The sequence below is a fragment of the Hetaerina americana genome, unplaced genomic scaffold, assembly GCF_022747635.1.
Source record: "Hetaerina americana unplaced genomic scaffold, ioHetAmer1.1.p SCAF_1, whole genome shotgun sequence".
NCBI classification, from domain to species: Eukaryota; Metazoa; Arthropoda; class Insecta; order Odonata; family Calopterygidae; genus Hetaerina; species Hetaerina americana.
The window spans coordinates 99626953-99639061 of NW_027286069.1; the positions used below are offsets into that span (position 1 = coordinate 99626953).

A 12109-nucleotide genomic window follows, 5' to 3' on the forward strand; every position below is an offset into this window, starting at 1 on the left:
TCTCATCAACTTAAACATGAAACACGAATACTCGTAATTCTATCAGCCAGCTGTTTAGCATCAATTTGGTTCCACACTTGTTATTTTGTACTATGAGAACAAGAGATATGAAATGAGACACATTCATCACTTGATCGTTAATTTAACTTTGACGAAGTTAAGATTATTGTCGTTGTCAACTGCCCTGGAACCTTAAGGTCAGGAAAATAGGGTCTACATATGCGGGCAGATGTGGTCCTCCTTTAATGTCAAGGAAAATATTTCTAGTTTATCAAGTATTTTTTGAATTCTGATTGAAATGACGACTCGTCACGTACTTTGTGCCCTGGATCCTATACTAGACCATGAGCATATAACTTGCCTATGCTGTCGTTTAGAGGGAGTACTATTGGTGTACTTTGTAAATTTGAAAGAGAAAATTTTAAAATTCCAATGTCAAATATTTTAACTCACAATCAAAATTATGACATTCAAATAAAAATGGTATCTTAGGTGGCCAACTATTACACTGCCGAGATTTTCCGACAGAGGGGCTATTCCGATGCAATTCCAAGCCCAAGATAACAAGTAATGAAGGCAGTATTCCATTGATTGAATTTTATGTTGAAATGAATAGAGATCCTCACCATTAAACAATTAGGCACAGTACTGATGTTTATGTTGAAAATCTCACTCTTTGCATTACTAATTTCAATTCACAAAATACAAAGAACTTGACAGTTTAAAACACCAATGAGGCACACAAGAAATTAAAAATTTAGAAAATTCAGCATGGGAATCGGTTGATGCATGCAAATCAAAATCGAAGAAGAGCAAGCTTGATCAATAATGACTATTCGGCCACACTAGACGTTGGAATTTCTGTAAACATCTAGTGCAAATATCATCCAACAAATCACTAGGATTACTGAAAGGTTTTGGCTGATAATTCATCTCAATACAATGCCAGTTATGGTGTCAAACTGATTTTGCCGAAAAATTTCTTGATTTCCCATCGTCGGCGATTTGTTCAACCTTCTTTAGGGACGAGAAACCAACACTAATAGTGTCACAAGTAAAAGGGAAGCACGTATGGAAAGGGAACCAGCGTACTAAAATAAACAACCTAAAATTAGATTACTTAATAATAATTAATCGGAAACGATTCGAAAAACTGATAATAATGGCATTCCTGTATCCGTCTGATAGCAAAAACATCGCTAACACTACAACGCCGTTTTATCTGACGGTAGATTTTGAATTTATAAACAAATGAATAAATGTAACCGTGTTGTTGTAGCGGACGATAAATAAGAGAAAAGTGGTGAAGCAATGTAAGGGAATGCAAAAACCTGGGCGTTCACATCAAAAGCTAGTTCATGCTCGTAGTATAATGTGGCCTTAAAAAGATAAGTCATGTCAAGAAACGCCTCAAGTAAAAGAACAGAACATGAAGACTCTCCCGACGTTGTATCTTACTTATGTGAATTGTTTCAGTGAGAGAAAAGCCATACTAGTGTTGAAACAGATCTTATATGTATACGTATTGTGCTCGAAAAGTACGATCAGGGATTAAAATGATTTTTTAAATTAATTGTACATAGTTTTCCATAAGATATCTGTAATAATTATAATTTTCTATGAAATGTCAACTTTTTATGCAACTCAGTGGAACAATATTTTTAATACTTCCTTTTTATTAAGATTCGTCCTCGAAAACTTGTGGCAGTGTTAATTTATTGGAAGTTAATGGACATTCGCAGTAGCCTGAATTTTTAGACCTCCGTAGGAATCGGGTAGAGTCCTCCCAGTTACGCATCGACGTCCTCCGACAGTGCGGCAATGCCGTCCCTCGTGAAGATATTCAAGATCAAGGATCGTTTTCTACAAGAATTTACTCAAGAGTGAATTGTCCTGAGGCAACTGGAAGGGCCATCGACTTTGCCCGACCATGGTAATTTGGAATCTCAGTGGAAAAAAGAAAAGGTATGTGTTATTACAATTATAATTCTTTCATGTGGGCATTAGCAAGATTTAATTTGAGTGCCACTTGTATATTTAACAATGATGTGACAATTTGGACATTTCTTTTAATATATTAATCCCTGAAATGTCCTACTCTATAATACCTTTGCCGAACTCTATTTCAACGCGTCGGTGCGTCGTTTACTAATGCCGCGGCCCTCGAATGTCATTGAAATGATACCTATGCAATAAAATGTGATGAGATTTCTTACATTGGCAATGAATCTTATTTGGGATGTTTGACACAACGACTTTTGTATTACCTGCTTCAAAATATATCATATAGGAGTTTACTTATTTATCTTTTGGCTGAACTCGCTGGATATTCTTTCACGGGAAGAAAACCAGAAGCAGCCTATCCTGTTTACAACGCATGTTAATAAGCGTAATTGACACGTTGCTAAATTTAGTAGTTTGGATAAATCTTATCAGCAATAAACGGTGAACACAGCAGTTACATTATCACCCAATTGAACATGAAAATGTGTCGCAATTTGCACGTATTGTTGTAAAATGCAATTTTAAGCATCTGATGGCAAGCGTCCAGCTGACGAGATCTTCGCACCAATTAGAACAGGATGGCAAGTGAAGTTGGACGTGGTTTCGAAGAAGTGTAAGTTTGGAAGGAAAAGTGACGTCGGCGAATGAAGATTATTGCCGATTGTCCATAGTGAAATTCATCAAAGAGCTACTACAGTTGAGCGGCCAGTTCCCTTTATCTCCACTGTGTTCTCCACTGACTTACAATCTTGAGTTCTCAGCAGGTAGGCTTCTTACCGATTAGTATAAGTGCTATTCTGACGGCAACGATACGCCTCCATGGTTGGATTAATGATTATTGAAACCGAAATAAATCATTAGTATGAATGGTCGAGGTGCTCGAGACATGTTGAATCATGTATTTGAAAAATGAGAATAGGGGTTGCGTAAAAGATCAGAAACAGCCAGGCAAAAGCGATAACCGTTTCTCATGTCATCAATAGAGAGCGCAGCAAAAAGTTTCAGAAACTGACAAAAAAATCGCCTAAAATATCCTTATGAAGCCAAAACTGTCGGCCAAGTCTCAACAAATCATCTGTAATTTTCCTGTAAAACAAAAAGACCACTTTGTCGAAAAAGCTCTACCACTTTGTTGATCATTGTTTTTAAAAATTACCTTCCTGAGTTGAATAATCCCTTACGGCGTTGTTCAATTGTGTTTGTAAGCTTTTCCTTTCCAATTGAAATTACTCCGCTTTGAACGCATTTGACGTAAATAAAGCAAATCAGATAAGCACGTGTTCCCCTTTCACATGCGTATTCGAATTTTTTCACAAGAAAATGTTCGTCCGAGAAAATGTTAGCCATGACTTTTGAAGTAATCTTTGTAATTCTTTTGAACTATCAAGAAGTAGTGACAACATATGTGATTAAAAAATAATAGATTTAGTTTTTATCCGAAGCTTAATTCACCCCAGGTAAGGTTGCGAAGATGAAAAAAAGTAATTGATTCATGGCACAAATCACCAAAGGCGATTCCGGTACCCAAACTATAGGTATACCGAGGTCATCAGGCAACAATCGAAAATTTTATGTTCTCGTTCCATTAGTTGCCAATTATAAAATAAATAGCTTCATTTCAAATTGATTTAAAATCTATTTCGGCAGTATTCGCACGAAAGCGAACGGTGTGAACGGTTGCGGCATTTATTAAAAATAATTGTTTGATAAAAGAACATGAAACGAGGGAACTGATGACGGGGACTACGATGAGATATAAAGAAAAGTTTAGTGGAGACTGTCTTCACTTTTCTCATAATACCAGACAAACTCTCCCTGCTATGGACTGTGGTTTGATGTGGTTCGGAAACATGTCCTTTTAGAAAATATGATAGACCCAGGTCGCATGGAAGGAGATGGAAAAAAGGAGCTGATTGGAGTGCAATAAAAACGGGGAAGTGTTCGATAGGTTTGTGGAAAAGGGGAGGTAGTTGGAGAACATTCGAAGAACGTAGTCCAGTTAACTGTAGGAATATTGAATGTTAACGGGAAGTTTAAGCTATATCAGCTGAAAAATGGCCACTTGGACGAAATCATTAAGGGTGAAATTTATGAAGGGCATATTTGTGGAGGCTAGCGGTGTATTGCTAGCCTGTATATAGTCTATAACTTTCAGAAATTCCGTAGACCGTGAATAACGTGTGCATTGAAAATGCACCTCGGCATTATGAACCACCTATAACTTGAATATGGAGGAACACCTACGGAATGGATCTAGTGAATATTTTGTCCATATAAAACATATTTTATAATTTCGGTTGCGTGAAAATAAAGTTTTGGATGACGACACTTTTATCATTGTTTAATTATTTTATTTATTATAATCCAGTTATTAAACTGTGGCGGGAAATTAATAGATAGATATAGGTCTTTATTTAGGCGGAATTGAGACCAAACGGTCCCTTCTTCCATTTAACCCATAATTAATAGAACGAAAGAAGCGTGGTGGAAGACGCAGTGCGAGGAAATGGAATGTTTGCAACGGAGGGGTGAAATAGGTGCAATGTATATACAGGTGAAAGATCTATAATTAAAATTGGAAAATCAGTGCGCACTATTAAAAATGCGGCAGGAAATCTAGTATTTGAACCAGGAAAGATTCGAAAGAGATAGAAAAAATACATAGAGGATCGAATCGCATTTCAAGGCTTAGCGATTGGTCTCGGGTTGAATGTTTGGAACCACAGTATGAAAGATCCCATACCATGAGACTCCTCATGGAATTTTCATCTTCAAAGTTGAATCGGTGTAAATATTTTTTGGGTATGAGTAATGAATATCGTTTCATAAAAATTGGTCCCCCTAAGATTGGTGGTAGCCCCCTGAATACGTGGGTAAGGTGAAAAGTTCTCTGTCTGACACAGAGATGCCGTTCCAATTAGAGAAAATTTATGATTCTGCCTGGGTTCAGCACATGCCATTGCTTTGTAAGACAAGTTTCAACTTGTCCTCTCAAGTAGTCTGTCGACACTTATTGTTGCATTAGGCATTCTTCGTGTTTTTCGTTAAAATGGTAAAACTTGAATTACGTGCGGTCATAAAATTCTTCTTTTTGGATGGATTAACCTCTAAGGAAATTCATCTGAAGTTGACCAGAGTGTCACGCGAACTCTGCTCCTTCAATGTCAACCGATAAATAGTGGACAGCTGAATTTAAACGTGGTCACAGATGACTTGAAGATGACCCACATGAAGGACGGCCAAAAACCCCAACCACACCGGAAACCATCGAAAAGGTGAACCATATCGTGTTGGACGATAAGCGATTGAGCGTGAGTGAGATAACTACGAGCAAGGCCTTGGGGATATCGGAAGAAAGAGTGCGAAATATATTGCACAAAGAATTAGGGATGCAAAAGCTCTGCACTAGGTGGGTGCCGCATTCGCTGAATGCCGATCAAAAGCAAATGCGAAAACGATTTTCGCAGCAATGTTTGGACCGATTCAAGTAGGAACCGACATTTTATGCGGCGACTTGTCACCATGGGTCCCATGCGACTTGTCACCATTGGCCATTGGTCCACCACTACACGCCAGAAACGAAAAAGCAGTCGAAGGAGTGGGGGGGAAGCCGGTGATCAGCGCCAAAGAAAGCGAAGTCGATCTCATCTGCCGGATAGGTCATGGCCAGTGTGTTTACGAGTATATACTCCCAAACCCTAGGTCGATAAAATCCACCTAGGCGGGAATCGAACCCGCGACCTCTGGGTTGGTAGGAGAGGACGTTACCCCACCGCCATCGGGGCCGGAAAGTGTATTCTGGGATGCGAAAGGAAACGTGTAAATTGAGTGCCTTGAAAAACAAAGAACAATTACAGGCGAATATTACTCAAACCTTCTTGACTTACTGAATGTCAAAATTCGCAAGAAGAGGCCTGGCTTGAAGAAAGAAAAAATCCACCAGGGCAATGCACCTGCTCACAAAGGTGCGTTGGCGATGGGAAAACTACAGGATTTGGGGTACGATTTGTTCTGCCATTCCCCCTATTCTCCTGATTTAGCACCCTCAGACTGTTCCCAAACGAATAAATATGTTTCTGGGAAGCGCTTCGCATCCAATAAAGAAGTTGTGACGGCATTTTTTAACTGAAAATTGGTCTTTCATTGTCAAGCCGAGAGCTTTTCACCTTACCCTCGTACTGTCTATAGGGTGAAATGGTGATAGTTAACATTATATGACGGGTTTCGTTCAGTTTTATTAAATAGACCCTTGAATATTTGTAGTGGCCACCTGAATGCCACTGAACATTGATATGGTACAGACATTAGGAAAGTAAGCTTAGGCATTGAAAGAAAATTTGACGTAGATAGCATAGGTCCAGGTTTACTTGAGTGCGTGATAGAAAGGGCATTAAGGGAATAGAAATCAAATAATGCCACGGGGCTGGATGACATTCCGGCGTAAATATTAATGGTGTTGGAAAACGCGGAAGGAAGAGTTTTTGTAAGATACTTCGTAGCATTCATGTGGAGGACTTCGGATGGAAGTTATTGTCAGATCAGTGTTTAGTTCCTATCCCAAACAAGGGAAAGGGAGCCGTATGTGAGAATTATATAATAATAAGTTCGATTTCACGCACAACAAAAGTGATTCTTAGGATCACCAATAAGAGGATGTAGATGAGGGCCAATGATTATTTGAGGGGGGATGATCATTTTGGGCTCAAAGAGGGGAGAGGTACGGGTTTTTTTTTATATCAGTAATGAGATTCAAAGTAACCGCGGGAGATGCCGCGACAGGTAATTTTAATGCCGAACTAGTTAAACCATTGTAATGGAGCGTGTTTTTTTATGGCTCGAAAACTTTATCGTTGCAGCAAGATGATAGTCTTAGATTGGACGGATAGAAAATCAAACGAATACGCGCTAGGCATGCCGTGGAAGGAGAGAGTGTTGGAAGAAATCCAAAGAAGGCAGTATAGACGGATGCAGTACATTTTGATTGGCGTTGGAGTGCTGAATACTGTGATCGATTGGAGGGCATTAGGGAATTAGGCAATAGGATCTCTGTGAATGCGCATCGCACATAGATGCATTGATAATATTGACAACCTTAACATTAAGGTTGAATATATCCTTGAACTTCATGCGTAGATGAAGGGAATCCCCCATATCTGGTTAATTGTATCCATAGTAACTTTGTGGAATTGCTTCATATCAAAATGAAATACACTATGTTATCCCACAGAAGAGCTTTATTGTACGACCCGGGTTTCGTCGATGCCCGGGTTTCGTCGGTGATGTCGATCTTCGACGAAACCCGGGTCGTACAATAAAGCTCTTCTGTGGGATAACATAGTGTATTTCATTTTGATAAGAATCCCCCATATGTTTGGATGCATAACAAAAACTGTAGGATTAACGAAAACATTCGTGACCGAAAATGCAAAAAACATTACATTTATGGAACAATTAGCCAATAAAGAAAGCACATAGTAAAGAAGGCTAACAATACTTCCATGATGAGCATTGTAAAATGTCGGAGTTCTGATTTTCGTCAAGTGCATTGGAGGATAGTCCCTTCCTTAATACTCGTAGTAAGTGGAAGTGCATTGTAAAATTTGAAACCCATGTGGAAGATTTGTTTCCACAAATAAGAAACGTAAAACTTTGTTATATTCTAAATTTCGTCACGTCCTCTTACAGCTTAAATTTTATATAATAGTCTACTACTCCTAATACCATAACCTAAATTCTTGTGTGTCAAGAGAAAGAAATTGCCCAGTTTTTCTCTATGTAGGTACAATGATGCATCTTGGCAGTATTCCAATGGTTAAAAATATTTCAGTGATAACGTACGGTTGTTAAATCAGAGCATGTCTTTGGTATGTTAGTTCGAATTTCGTTCAAACAGTACTTTTACGAGTCTTTCCGTAGTGAGGGACTCCTTTTGTAAATTTAATCTGAATTAATGAAATTTTGTAAAAGTATGGGTTTTAGGATCCTCTTCTTACGTTGATTTCTCTCGGACAATTCCGCTTATGTTTCCACCCCTTCACTAAATTTATAGCGACAACATCATGAACGTTGCAACGCGTTCAGTCTGAATTGTATTTTGGACTCGAGATTTGCGTTCGGAACTCCTTGCCACCAGGCCTTTCCAGTTGAACTACATCAGTTTTACTGCACTTCAGTAATTATTGTTTCCCAATTAATTAAACCTTATATCGTAACCGAGAAGATACTTAGGTTGAGCAGGAAATGCTAAAAAATGAATTGTGTATTTGTTTCGATCCATTGGAACAAGTTCCTTCGAACAAAATATTAAAGAAAATGAATCATTTGCCTTTTCTATAAACACATTACTTCGTTTAATCATTTTTTTTAGCTATGCTATAGGTGAGCCCAGTGTCATATAAAATATCTATTCTTAATATCTATTAATTATGAGCACTGATGATGTGTTTCAGGTTCTTATGTGCGTAAAACACGAAAGGATATACGATATCTCGAAAAATATTTGAAGAAATATCCCAATTATTCACTTACCATTTCAATTATATGGTATTTACATCTCACATATTACGTTCTTAAAGCAAACACAGTCGCTTACTTTGCGCGATCATACGAACAATTGCCTTTCTTGTGGTTACTCTTATGCATGCCAGGAGGTGAAAGCCTAATTGAACCACTGTTCAAAATTGTTGGACATCGTCATTTCGATTTCGAATTAGAAAAGTCAGCACTCGTATAACGATTATTCCTTCTTCTTCTACTCCTTTTTTATTCAATGCAATTTTTCTATTTGTTGACCATGTGAGTGTTTCAAGTTTTTTAGCATTATTAGTAAAAGGAATTCGCTGAACTCAGTCACTTAAGATAACTTTAATGCACCCGTTTTTTAATAGTGTTTATTGAAACTTATATCAAATAGATATTTCTTAACAAATAAATGTCACTTTGTTCTATGCAATTTACATTCATTTGCATGGAAAAATACTTTCAGTTCTGATCTCGAGTACGAAACCCTGACAACGTCCTGTGGGGATATAAATACGATACGTGCTCCATACATACTCCAGCAGACCATTCGATCGGTGGTTTTAAATTCAAGGTATCCGTACCGCCTTCAATCGTCATTCGCGCTAGAGTTTTCCAAGATTGACGCGAGATGTCAGAAACTGACACTCGCTCGTCAAGCTCGACGTACGCACACATTTCAAAGAGCGGAGGAGGATGTTGTTTCTTTACGACGAAATGTTGTTGAATTCTCCGTGAATGCATTGCAAAATTAAATATATCGAGATCAATTATCATTTAGTTATCTATTTTACGAAACTGGTGGTTTTATATTTCCACCCTACTGCGTGTGCCGTTTTCATTATTAAATAAACTTATCGGACAAAGGAAATATTTATCGTTAACGTTGTCGCTTAATTCAACTTCATAATTAGAGGGTAAACAATTGAATATTTACTAAGCCTGAAGTATACTAATTCTAAAAGGATGTAGTTTGGGGAGTAGCTGTCAACCGGGTAATACTCGCACGGTGTATGACGCACAGGGGCTATGCGTGCAGGGAAAGTAGTTGAGTAGAATACAATCGCTGGTGACGTAACACTCCCTGCAACACGTCCTCGCTACGGCTTACGGGGTAGGGTGTAGATGTATAGAAAAGACAGAATGGTGGATCTATATTTATTGGAATTTTATCGCTGTATGTTAACACTTAACAGATTTTTGAGCTTAAAACTACCCATGGCATATCACGTGAGTTGTAGGTCAATTAAATGGTATTTGGAATTTATTTAGTCAGCTAGCTACGGTTGTACGCTAAACATTAAATTAGTGAATGTGGCATATTATTCATATAAATGCTTTTGGTGAGTTTTAAAAACACCAATTCCGATTTAAATGCTTGAGTTTGTTGTCTTTTTCATTCTCACTGAAGGACGACAAGATGTACTTTTGCTAACTCGTTAATAATCTGGGAAACGTGTTTCCGATGCAATAGAGTTCATATATTTCGTGATAAATTCCATGTTCTTATCGGTAATGCCATGAAATGATTAATACCGTATTATTTTTTTGGTGTCTCCAGCGTAACTTTATGGAATTTGCATGGCATATTGAAATGAAATTATTGACTTTTATTTTGCCTTGCAGTTTAACCTATCTTTAATAAATAGTTTGATTCTCTCATTTATGTTTCCGAAACAATATAGTTGGTTTGTGATGATCTACGTAGCTTTATGGAAAACAGCACACCAAATTGTTAAACTCTTATGCAACCTTTTTTAAATAGTGTTCATTGAAACTTAAATCAAATAGATATTTCTAAACAAATAAATGTCACTTTGTTATGTGCAGTTCACATTCATTCACATAGAAAATTACTCTCATTTCTGATCTCGAGTCTGTAGCCATGACAGCGTCGTGTGGGGATGTATGGCGCTAACCACAAATACCTCAAAAACTTCTCAAAGATTCCTTGGTAGTACCTCGTGGTAACTTCGTGGTACATTCGTCCTCAGGCTTGATTCATTGTGTGTTGTTTCTTTCGTACCTCAAATCCCATCATTTCGTCGGCAATTATTAGGTTAACATTAAATTCTTTCCAGTTGTACCATGAATACTGAAATATTGATGTATCTCATATGAGGAATTTCGCATAAGTGGTGTAGTTTTTGCGAATTCCAATACTAAATACGTAAAGATTAACTCCCATAAAGAGGAAAATGGGAAGATAAAGGTGATATATTTGTTTCAGGCATGTCCAAATACCTTCCCTGAATCGTAAATACACTATTGGCCATGCATTTCCATAGCGAACAATAAAAAAAATATAATTGGTCGACATTTTAACAGTTTTTTATGAATTTTGTAGTTTCAGCTTTTATCTAATTACCGTAATGCGATGGCCTTCACCTTCCCTCTGATAACTTCGTCCACAATTTTTTTGATAAAAAAAATTTTGCCCGAGTAATGCTTTCAAAATTTAATACTATCTTCGTTAGACTTCAAGGCACTATATAATTTTTTTAGCATTAACACCAACATTATCAAAGGAATATTAGGTTTAAAATGATGAACTTTCGGTTTTCACCGAGTTGCCTAGAATAGGTTAAGTACCGAGATATCGCTTTCCAAATATACATATGAATTACATTTTCAATATTGCATCGATGCTAACAAATGTATTTAAATGCTTGCTCTCTAAAACAATTTGAAAAGATCTCATAAATGCTTCATATTTTAATTTTTGTCAAAATAACAACTGACAGAAATGTTATGTGGTTTTCGATATGTACTGGCGATAGGATGTTGAAGACTGGGACGGGGGGGAAAACATTGAAAAAGCGAGGCAGGGGGAGGAAGAGGAAGTAGTGCCCATCCAAAAACTTCCTTAAACGGTAGAATACCAAAATAGTAAAAAATAAACCATTGACTACTGCATCCATAATAACACCTGTTTCAAATAGTCAGGGGAAACATAATGTAAACATATTTTTCTGTATGATATTACCAGATTGGACATGAGATAATATTTCTCTGAAGAAAATGTCAACGCTACCTTACTGATCTTAAATTCATTCATTTCCACTAATATTGTTTGATGAATATATGTATGGTTTCAAAACGCCAAGTTTCCCCATTTGTTATGAAGAAAAGTAATCGCATTGGAGTACTTTCAGTGAACTTACATTTACCAAGAAAAAGATTGAGTAACTATAATTTGACTTGAACTGCTCCGAGAAATTGGGCATATCACCTCGCTGACCTCACCCCGAAAACTTTATTATATTAAAACGCTATGCAGGAATCGAATCATCGTACCGCAGGTAACCTAGTGAAAGTGTTGATCATCTGAACGACTAGGTTAATAAAAAATGAAGATTTAGAGCTTGCTCAATTGCAAATTTTCCTGAAGGGAAATTCTAAGATTTAAGTCGATTGTCGACAAGTACATGGATTTGTTGCTTCAGATCTGACCGTGAGAACTTTGTCTGCTCTTCCCACTCCCAGTCAGCTTTTTTCAAATTCTCGAAGTAACTTTTTAAGTTATTATACATGTCATCGTATCCACGGACATGCCTAATGTACATCAACATCTGCGTGCCTCGCA

At 37.4% G+C, this 12109-nt stretch overlaps 1 protein-coding gene across 1 annotated transcript in view; it reads left to right on the top strand.

Annotated features, from left to right (window-relative positions):
• The first annotated feature begins 1623 nt into the window (after nt 1-1623).
• exd (PBX homeobox extradenticle) overlaps nt 1624-12109 on the top strand; it is a 387983-nt gene continuing 377497 nt past the window's right edge. The window contains exon 1 of the mRNA XM_071593924.1: nt 1624-1965. The gene's annotated coding sequence lies outside the window, so the exon portion shown is untranslated. The remainder of the gene's footprint in view (nt 1966-12109) is intronic.